The sequence below is a fragment of the Opisthocomus hoazin genome, chromosome 1, assembly GCF_030867145.1.
Source record: "Opisthocomus hoazin isolate bOpiHoa1 chromosome 1, bOpiHoa1.hap1, whole genome shotgun sequence".
Classification (NCBI taxonomy): domain Eukaryota; kingdom Metazoa; phylum Chordata; class Aves; order Opisthocomiformes; family Opisthocomidae; genus Opisthocomus; species Opisthocomus hoazin.
Window position 1 is genome coordinate 102,895,701 of NC_134414.1, and position 9,655 is coordinate 102,905,355.

A 9,655-nucleotide genomic window follows, 5' to 3' on the forward strand; every position below is an offset into this window, starting at 1 on the left:
ACATCTAATAGCATAAGCATACGTATGTGTTTAACAAACACATCCTCACTCTAAGGTTATATGCTCCCCAAACCTCTCCCATGAATGAAGTTATGGTTCTCAATTCACAGCCACAGCTGCAACAATCAAGCTGAAGCAATGACATTTTTAACCAAAGTTTCCATTTCAGATGCAAGGCTGAACGCCTCTTTTAGGGCTGAGCAGGACCCAGGCAGCAAACCAGCATGCCTGTACCAGGTCAGAGCCAAGGTCCACCTCGTCTCACAACACGGCCGCGGCAGCAGCCAGCAAACGACGGCCAAGGAAGAGCAGAGGACCAGGGCGAGCGTATTGCCGCCCTGCTGCTGCCCAACCTCCCAGCGTCTAGCGACGCGCAGCCAAAGCACTTCTCAAGGTAGGAGTAGTGCCGCTGCCTTCAGAGTTCGGCTTAAGACACACTGCTGCAAGGCTGTCAGAAAATGAGTGTAAACTCAGTCCTTGCAGAGCGGGCAGAGGGAGGGGGCTCGCTGAGCATTTTCTGATGAGCATTTAGGCAGGAAAGCTTGCACGGAATCCAGCAGCGTTTGGCAGTGATAGGTCTCTTACCACCACAGAAAGACGTTTGGGAAAAATGCAACTGGAGAGTTAAGCTGGCCAGTTTCCACCATCAAAAACAATTCAACTTGAGACAACAAAAAGCAAACTGAATTACTCAAAGTACATCATATTTCAGATTAAGCCATCTCAATTCTTAAGAGAGACGATGTAAACATCCTTGCGGCAGCACTGCTATACATGAAACACATTATTTTCAAGGCGTTGTCGTCTCCACAAATAACAGCAATACCACACACAAATTCAGTGTGAAAAACATTTGCAAGTTTCAGAAGAGTTAGTTGTGAACTGAGACTAGCAAAAGGCTTGGTACTTTGTCCCTTGACAGAAAGCTGGCTGTGGGGTGCCTAGCAAAGCAAGATTTGTTTGGCCAGGAAAGCAAAAGACAAGGTAAAACCTCAAAACACAAAATACCAAGAGCCACCTCAATCCCATGATCCCAGTGATGAGAGTATATCACTGGAAACTGGGAGGGGGTGTGTGTGTGTGTAATCAGTAAGGATCTGGAATCTGTCCCAAATGCCCACTGCTGCTTATAATTCTAGCCAAAGATACTTTACAGGCAAAGTGAATTTCAAAAAAAAAAAAAAAAAAAAATCGTTGAAATAGAGACGAGAGCCTCATGCTCCCTAGGAAGAGAAGGGCTCCAACACTCTGTACCACGAGCAACACCAGGAAGGCATCTGAGGAGCCAGAGGTACCACCCTCTGTCGGGACCACCAGAAGGAAAAACCACATGGTTCAGCGGGCCTGACCTCAAGAAATGCAAATTTTTCTTTCCCTTTGGTTGCAGCCCTCTCACAACTCAGACTTAAAGCAGAGGCTGACTATATGGCTAACAACCCAAGGACCACAGGCACTAGAGGGATGTGAGAGTTCAGCTCAGACACGCTGGCAGCGAGCCCAAGACTGCGGGAAGGCATTTGGAGCAAGGGGGCTCACGGAACAGCACACGCTGTGTAGCGTGACGTTGGGTCAGTCCATCACAACTGCAGCTGGGAGACGAATACTTGCCTTAGGCATTAAAGATGCACGGGTCAACCGTACAGCCGTGCATCTCTGCACAGCTGGGAGGAAAAACAGCGCTCACACTGAAACCTGATGGAAGGCTACCAGCCAGGCAAACGGATTTAAATACTTGCCTTTATCAAGTAAACTGATTATAGCTGTATTATTTAACACTGTGTCAGCCATTATCAAAATCTGGGTCCACAAGAAGTCTAGCCTGTATCACTACCAGGAACCTGAAAGCTGACCCAGTGGGAGAAGTCTGAAAACTGGTAATGCTAAACCATCCTATGAACTATGTTAAAAGGAAAGACAGGCTGGTTTTGAACCAGCTCATAACACACACATTTCCACCACCGTGCTCCCCTGAAAAGACCAAATCTGCATTCAAAGTACTGACAACTCTGAATCTCCAGGGAAAAAAAGAGTTCTTTGTACAAAGTCAAGCTCAGGCAAATCTTGCAACAGTAATTACAGACACTGCCTCCCCAAGCAAGCCATCTGCTGTGGCATTTATAACTCCTGGAAGGGCAGCAGGCAGAGCCGGTGGAAGAGGAGACACACATATCTCAGCAACCAAAGCCAGCCTGCGCAGGAAAGCTGCGATGCTGGTCTGACCCGAACAGGAATTACATCCCGGTTATCCAGACCTCCTTCAGCTTGCAGAAACTGCCAGCATTCACGCAGCAGAGGAAGCAGCTGGGTCTGCAGCCTTTTCAGATCAAACGGACTTACCAGCCCAGCCTCAAGGCAACCCGTAACTCTCAGTGAGCCCAGCGCGGCACGAGCCCAGCAGGAAAAATCCCACCAAGACCTCATCCCACACGTGAGAAAACTTGCACTCCAAGGTCAGCCTGAGCAACCCAACTTGCCCACACAGAGAAACTTCACCAACACCAGCACAGCCAACAGCTCTGCGCATCTCTCCTCCAAGAAGTGACGCCAGTAACACGGGCAGAATAATTTCGAACAAGCCAAATTTACCCTTCCTGAGGATGCATCAGGTTCAGCCTGATGTACGCGCCTGCACACTGACGACCACCACATCTGCAAAATGTTTTCACCGGCACAGGTACAGCTAGCAGCAGAGGCAGAAAGATGCTCCCACCCACCCCTTCCTCACACAACCACAAGTCTTAGCGGCAGGCCAAGCCGCGGGCACTCTGGAAATCCCGCTTTCGCAGTACAGCTGGAGACAATGCTGATTAATTGTTTTGCCATCCATTAAAAATTACTACAATACGCTCTTCATAGGGCTGTCACAAGGATTATTTAACATCTCTGAAGAGCTTTGGAGAAGAAATAGTGGCTATTGTTCTGAGTACCATAGAATTTGGAAAGATCTCACATGAATTTTGCACGACTGTGCATGTGTGACAGTTGCAGCACCAATAGATTATTTTTCTTCACAAAAAAGCCTCACAGAAGCTCATTTACTTTGGGCAACACTTTAGTCAGAAATGTATTTTGATTTGCTCATTAATATATCCTAAATAGATATCAGCTTTGACTATTTAATTAATAGATTCAGGTGCTGTTTCTAGTCTCTCTTAATTAAGGGAAACATTGCAATTTGACAAAGAACTCAGTTTAAGCTGTCAGGGCTTCTAACAAACACACTATAATTACCTAAGTTATGCTAACACAGAACAACAACAGAGAGGGGAAAAAAAAGGCAACTAAAAATTTCAGTGACATCCCATTTCCTTTACAGCAGATGAGCAGGTCTGTCTGCATGGAAACAGACTGCTACACACAGGAAGAGTCCAACGTCACACCGCTTGTGCCTGACCACTGAAGAGCTCTTAACACTGATGCAGAAACATTGTAAATCTCTTAAATACTTTTTCCCATGAACACAGAGATGCACAGGAGGTATCAGATTCTAAATGTTCTGCCACACATTTGGATCCACCTCTTCCGTAATGACAATTTCTACCATTTTACTCCAAACATACAAGGAATCTATATACCCTTTCATTCTCTTAAAACACTGGGAGCTCAACACCTACTTCAAGAATAAGTTTTGTTTGTTTTTTTCAGCACAGTCTCAAACTACAGTGGTAATCACAACTAGACAACAAGGTTGTACCCAGGGTGGAGACCAATCCGGCTGAGAGAACTTCCATTTCCACTACACAGAGCTTCAAAGGATCTCTAAACTCTTTGGGACATAGACTGCATCTTTTGTGTGGAAAGCAAACACCACATTATTGATACTACTGCAAGCTGAACAACAGTATTAGCACTAGTCAGTACACCGGCTTTCATTCCCCATCCAAGATGCAACAGAAAGTTTCTTCTCGTCTTTATTTCATCCTAGCTCTCCACCAAGGAACTGGTACTGGTTTTGTGCACGTCTACAGGGGCACAAAAAAAATGCAGGACTGCAGTAGCAAGCCTCACAGAGGCGAAGTCCCAAGTTCCCCGCTTCCCAGGGGAATCAGCAGTCCAAAATTACATGCCTGCTCTCCCTAGAAAAGGAATGGAGGGAGTTGCATGCCTGAGAACAGCAAATAGAGGAGAGAATTAAAAAAAAAAAAGACAAGAGACATGAGCAGCTGATTTGCCAACAGCACACAGCAAGGAGATGCACCACCAGTCCCAGCTTTCCCAAGGTTTGTCTATTAGAGATCAACAACTGTAGGGGAAAGTTCAGGGTGCCAAGACTATACGGACCCCCTCATAAAACACAGGCACGAAACAGAACGGCGAGACTGATCGGTTCCTTTGGCCATCAGTCCGATGGGCAGCATCCTCGCGTAGTCCGAGCTGTACATCACTCCGATACTGCTTTCCTTGCCTTTCCCCTGGAAGGTACCACAGCCTTCAGCCAGCACTTTCTCGGCGGTGCACCAGGGTACCCCGGCACAGCCGCTCACTGCCCTCTCCTACTAAAACTTCTTGGTTTTTGCATGGGTTTACAGGCAGACAAAGGATCCCTGTGGCTCTCAGATCCTTTTTAGAACACCGAATACTCACTTGGACAAGTACAACCACCCAAGACGACTGCTTCCCAAGATGAACATCTACTAAACCACAACGTTACGTTGTCTATCCGCTGCAAGGTTAGGCAGCTACAGATAAAGCCACAGCAGAAGGAGATGCTGTTGTGAAGGACCGGATCCAAAGGTAACACCCGTAGACTGGTCTTCACAAAAGAGACAAGCATTTCTTTCCTTTTTGCTGACTTGTGTGAAATAGCTGTAAGTGCCCAGCTTCTCACCACTGTCATGTCTTGCACACTCCTAAATGTGTCCAGACTCGGAGGCACAAGGAAATTTTACAAGGAATTTTCATAGATATCCACTGATTACAGGAGCATCAAAAAAATACGTAAGCAAGGGCGTGTTTCCTTATCAACCATTTGAAATGCCACAATTAATAAATCAAAACAGGAAGCAGAGATCATTGGTTTAGTGGACCAGCAAATTAAACACTTCCTCTACTATCCTGATTTTACCTATAGGTGCCTGTGTCCTAGCAATAATCGGTCCCCAACTTTGGTGCTGACTCACTCCTGGAATCCTGAGATGATCACGCACCAGACGGCAAATTGATTTTCATGTAACACATTTAAGAGCACCTTCATCAAGCACGCAGCAGAGGCCTTGGGATTAGTGTTTTCTTTCTCTCATTTTATATTGGTTAATATCATAGGTAAAGAAGAAATTTGGATAAAGCATTCTAATGCCTCTCTGTTCCTTTCCTTTTAGTTTTACTTAAACAGATGTATCAATTACCAAGAGCTACCCACAAGCAAATGTTCCCCAGTATTAGCCTGAAACACAAGCGTAGACAAAGAATCCTTACTACTAGGGGCTCAGCACCAGAAGGTAGTGGAACAGTCTGAGATACAACGAGATTTTGGGTTCCCTTTGCTTTTTGCCATTTCTTTTGTTCTTTATCTTGTAATACTCCAGGCACCGATTGCCTAGTCACCTGTTCTTTGTTCTGGCATTGACTATAAACAGACTAATACGCAGGCACCAACACTCCGTATTAACACTAAAAAAACCCACCGCAAGAACAGGAAATTTTTAGCCGTTACAGATGATAATTACGTTTCTTTGTCGGTATCTTGGCCATTCCCATCAGGAATTATGTTCTCACAAGCCAAAGGACCAAGACTGAATGCAACCCTTCTTGGGTTTTTTGTATTTGCATAAAGTGTAGAAGCAGCCTACCACAATTTAAGGCTATCATCAATTTAGTATAGATTAACTCCTTACAGTTAACAGCAATATGTTATTCACACCGGTTCCCCACAAAACGCAAGCCTCAAATCCAATTATTCCATAATAGTTTTGTAAGTAAACAAAACACCATTTAGGATTTGAAAACAATGCACCGTTCTGCAAACAGAGGCAGAAACTGAAAAAAAAAAAGAAGCTAGCACGGGACTATACAACAGTTTCACTCTGTAAGAAGCTTAACACAGGGCAGAAAGCTTTGGCTCTGGCTGGGAAGAGAACACACTTTGTGCTAGCAGAGTTCTCTGTAAGTGGAACTTTGTCCTGTTTGTTAATGCATCTCTTCAGAGATAAAAGAAAAGACACAGGGGAAGAGGAAATCGCATCTTTATTTCTGTCCAACATTACCTCAACTGAAGCCCATTCTGATTTCAGCCCTTGCCATGTACCACTCGCGCGCCCTCGACTGAGCTATCTGCCAGAACTCTGCAGGACAAAGTTCTGGTAAGTGGTCCTGCCATTTTCATCCTGCTCAGCAGGGACAATCTGGTCAGGTGTTTTCCTGTGCTTGTTGACTTCAAGCTATATTTGGAGACCAACTGTTCTCTATCCTGCTTTCACCAATTAAGTGTGTGTATCAGGGTGGAGAGGTGAAGGTAGGAATTAAGAGATAGTGAGAATTTCTTAAGAGTACATAAGCTTGCCTTTAAAAAAAGGCTGAAAAAAGGTGCTGAATGTAATGCACATAATTTTAATCACGAAGGTTCAGTAACAACAGCTGTGAGGGGGAAGAAGACTAGAGGACACAGAAGGGAACCAAAAGCCAAGGCTCCTGTGAAAGATACAAGGAAGACCAGAACATTTCTGTTTCAGATCCAAGGGCCAGAACTGTTCACTGCACGAGGAGCTCTGTAACAGCCCAAGGCTCACCGCAGCAAAGCAAGTTCACTGTAGGTGACAACACCCCTGTTTAACTTCGTCATCTCCTACACAGCTGCCGTCTGCAATGAAAGCGAATGGAGCTGTACGGGGTTTACCGCTTGTAGAATCAAGCTTGGAGGGGAAAAAAAAAAATACACATACCTATCTCTGATTATGTTGAACTTCACCCAGACGACCCGCAGTTCATGCAAAAAGCCTGAAGAGTGTCACCACAAAAGAAACACTGCCAAGGCAAGTGGAGAGCTCACCGCTTTACTCCCAAGCACGCCTGTACGTATCAGCAACTCACGGCGGCAAACACGCGATCGTGGACTCCGGCCTGTTTCCCTCGGAGCAGGAGAGGGGGAAAGGCCATGGAGTTTATTCTGGACTTGAAATTAATGAGCTTGATAAGAAGATGAGCTAACGAGTTTATTATTGCTCTGGAGAAGGAGCAGCAAGATTGCCGCAAACTCTGCCACTTTCCTGTCTCATTCCACGCCTGCTCTCTGCCTCATCAAGGAGGGGAGATGAAGATCCAAGGCGGAAAAGATATTGGAGGGGAAGAACATACAAGAGTGGCATCAAACCGGTGACGCTCGGTCTCAACACATTAGTTCCCTTAGAATGCGGGGCATTAAACGCCGTACAGGGGTGATCAACGCGCTTATTGACTTGGATGCCTGCACGTTAGGTTGGCGGCTCGTTAAATCCGCCAGCATCGCCTGCACAGAGCCCAGGCACGGCAGCATCCCACTCGGATCAGTGGGCTTTGCTCTTCTCCATCTTGCACCCGCACCCCGCCGCAGCCCGGCTCTTCGGAACCGGCTGTCCTTCCATTCCGCTTCGCTTTCACACCGCTCTCCCGCTTTCTGCCCGTGCTCCCTCCCTCCCCGCCCGCCCGCACGGCCGAGAGCCCGCCTGCCCTCCACCCACCAGCGAGCCGCCGCTCCGCGGTCCCCCCTGCATCCCTGCCCCGCACCGCCGCGGGGCCCGGCCCGTCCGCCCCCGCCCGCCGGCGCACAAAGGGCTGCGCCTGCCGCCGGCACCGGCACCGCGGCCACCGGACCGAGCCGGGCCCGGCGCGGCTCCGCCTGCCGCCGCCGCCGCAGCGGGGGGCGGCGCGCCGGGGCCTTCCGAGCGGGGCGCCCGGAGGAGCCGCCGCCGCCCGCGCCGGCAGCGTGCGGGAGCGCCGAGGCGGGGGGGGGGCCGGCACGGCGCGGCGCGGCCGGGCTCCGCCGCCCGCCCGCAGCCCGGCACCCGCGGCACCAACCTGCAGTCCCCGCCGCCGCCTCCTCGGGAAGAGCCGGAGCCGCCTCTGCCCGCCTCAGCCTCCAGCCCCGCGGCGGGCGGCCTTGCCCGCCTCCGCCCGCTGCTGTCCGCGGTGCTCCCCCGGCGGCGGCGGGCTGGCTGGGCGCCGCTGCCCTCGGGAGGCGGGGAAGGGGCGAGCGGGGCGGGCGGCTGCGGGAGCCTCGCTCATCGAGTGCTGCAGCCCCAGCTGTCGCCGCCGCTGCTCCCCGCAGCCGCTACTTCCTGTGCAGCGACGGTTCAGTTCCTCCCGGGCCGCTGGGGGCAGGAGCGCCGGGCGGCGGGGGGCGGAGGAGGCGCCCGGAGAGGGGGGAGGTCGGGTCAGACAGCGGGAGCGGCAGCGACCGCCGCCGCTCCTCCCGCCCGGCGCCGCCCCGCCCCGCCCCGGCCAGCGCGGCGGGACCCCCGCCGGCCGCTCTCGCCGCACCGCAGAGGGACGCGATGCGGCGGAGCCGCCCGCTCCGCGCCCCCCGCCGCGGGGCGCCCGCCAGGGGGCGCCCCTCGCCGCGGCCCCGGGCCTCCGGCCGCGGCGGGGGGGACGGGGGGCCGGTGAGCACCGCTGGCGGGTGTGGGGCGGTCGCCGCTCCCCGCCGGAGAAGGCCCGCTCCCGCGCCTGCCCCCGGCCCCTCCGTGAGGAGAGAGAGCCGCCTGGCTGGCTGTTCCCGCCGGCCGCCCTCAGGGGGAGCGGGCTGCGTCCCACCGCCGCGGCGGCAGGGAGGTGCGGGGGGGGCCTGGCCCCGCCGGAGCCGGCCGGAGCCCGGCGCTGGGGGGGGGTGTGAGTGCCGCTCCCGGGTACGTACACAGGGAGGGGGGATCAGCGTGGAGGAAAGGCGAAGATGGCACCAGGAGGAATCGGTGACGGCCGCTCTCAGTAACGCAGGAAACCGCTACGTGACGGCGTTCATAAATAACGGTGCGATCGCGAATGAAGAGAAAAGCGGCGAAGCGGGGGCTCAGGGCTGGAGGGGGGGACGCTCCCCGCGCAGCAAATGGCGCGCCCTGCCAGGGGCTGGGCCTGGTGGAAGCTCTGCGTGAAGGGAGCGGGATCTCACCCGGGTTATTGGGCTTCGAACGAACGCAACGCCGCAGAGTGGCAACATCTTTGGGTTCCTGCGGGTACCGTAAAGAAGCAGGTCAGAACATGTCGGGGGGGATACAAGTTCGGCGCGTTTTTCAGAATAAGTCTTGAACGTTTTTTTGTTTGGGGTCTTGCTCCTTCTCCTCAGGGTGTGCCAGGACTGGCTGCGGGCGCTGCGGCAGCTGCCTTCGTCCTGGCTGGAGAAATTCAGCTCGGTGAAGAACGAGGAGGGGTAGGGAGGTCTCCCTCTCCTTTCTCAGGCACAGAATGAAGAAGTGTCGAAGCTTGGAAGACACAAATCTTTTATTAAAAAAAAACCCCACCTTTAAAATTGGAACAACATTTTCAAATACCGGTACCTAGTGTTATCCTTCAAACTGATGCCGCTAAATAATTTGGTTTACTTTCCAAGATGATGGGAGCTTGCAGCTCTCAAAGCCTTTTAACAGAAATTGCATGTCTTCGTTACCTCTGGAATGAGTTCCTTTCGTTTGGTTCCAGAACACGTATGCTGAGGAGACTAGCGTTAGGCAGCGGCGCTGAAAGACAGTGG

At 51.5% G+C, this 9,655-nt stretch overlaps 1 protein-coding gene across 5 annotated transcripts in view; it reads right to left on the minus strand.

The window, feature by feature from the left end:
• Window positions 1-8,324, minus strand: part of AGPAT3 (1-acylglycerol-3-phosphate O-acyltransferase 3) — a 102,074-nt gene extending 93,750 nt beyond the window's left edge. For 3 of the 5 annotated variants that reach the window (XM_075431190.1, XM_075431164.1, XM_075431175.1), the window contains exon 1: window positions 7,990-8,323. The gene's annotated coding sequence lies outside the window, so the exon portion shown is untranslated. Of the gene's footprint in view, window positions 1-7,989 lie in introns of all 5 variants that reach the window. The other 2 variants (XM_075431206.1, XM_075431183.1) reach the window with 1 other exon arrangement.
• Window positions 8,325-9,655: the final 1,331 nt, after the last annotated feature.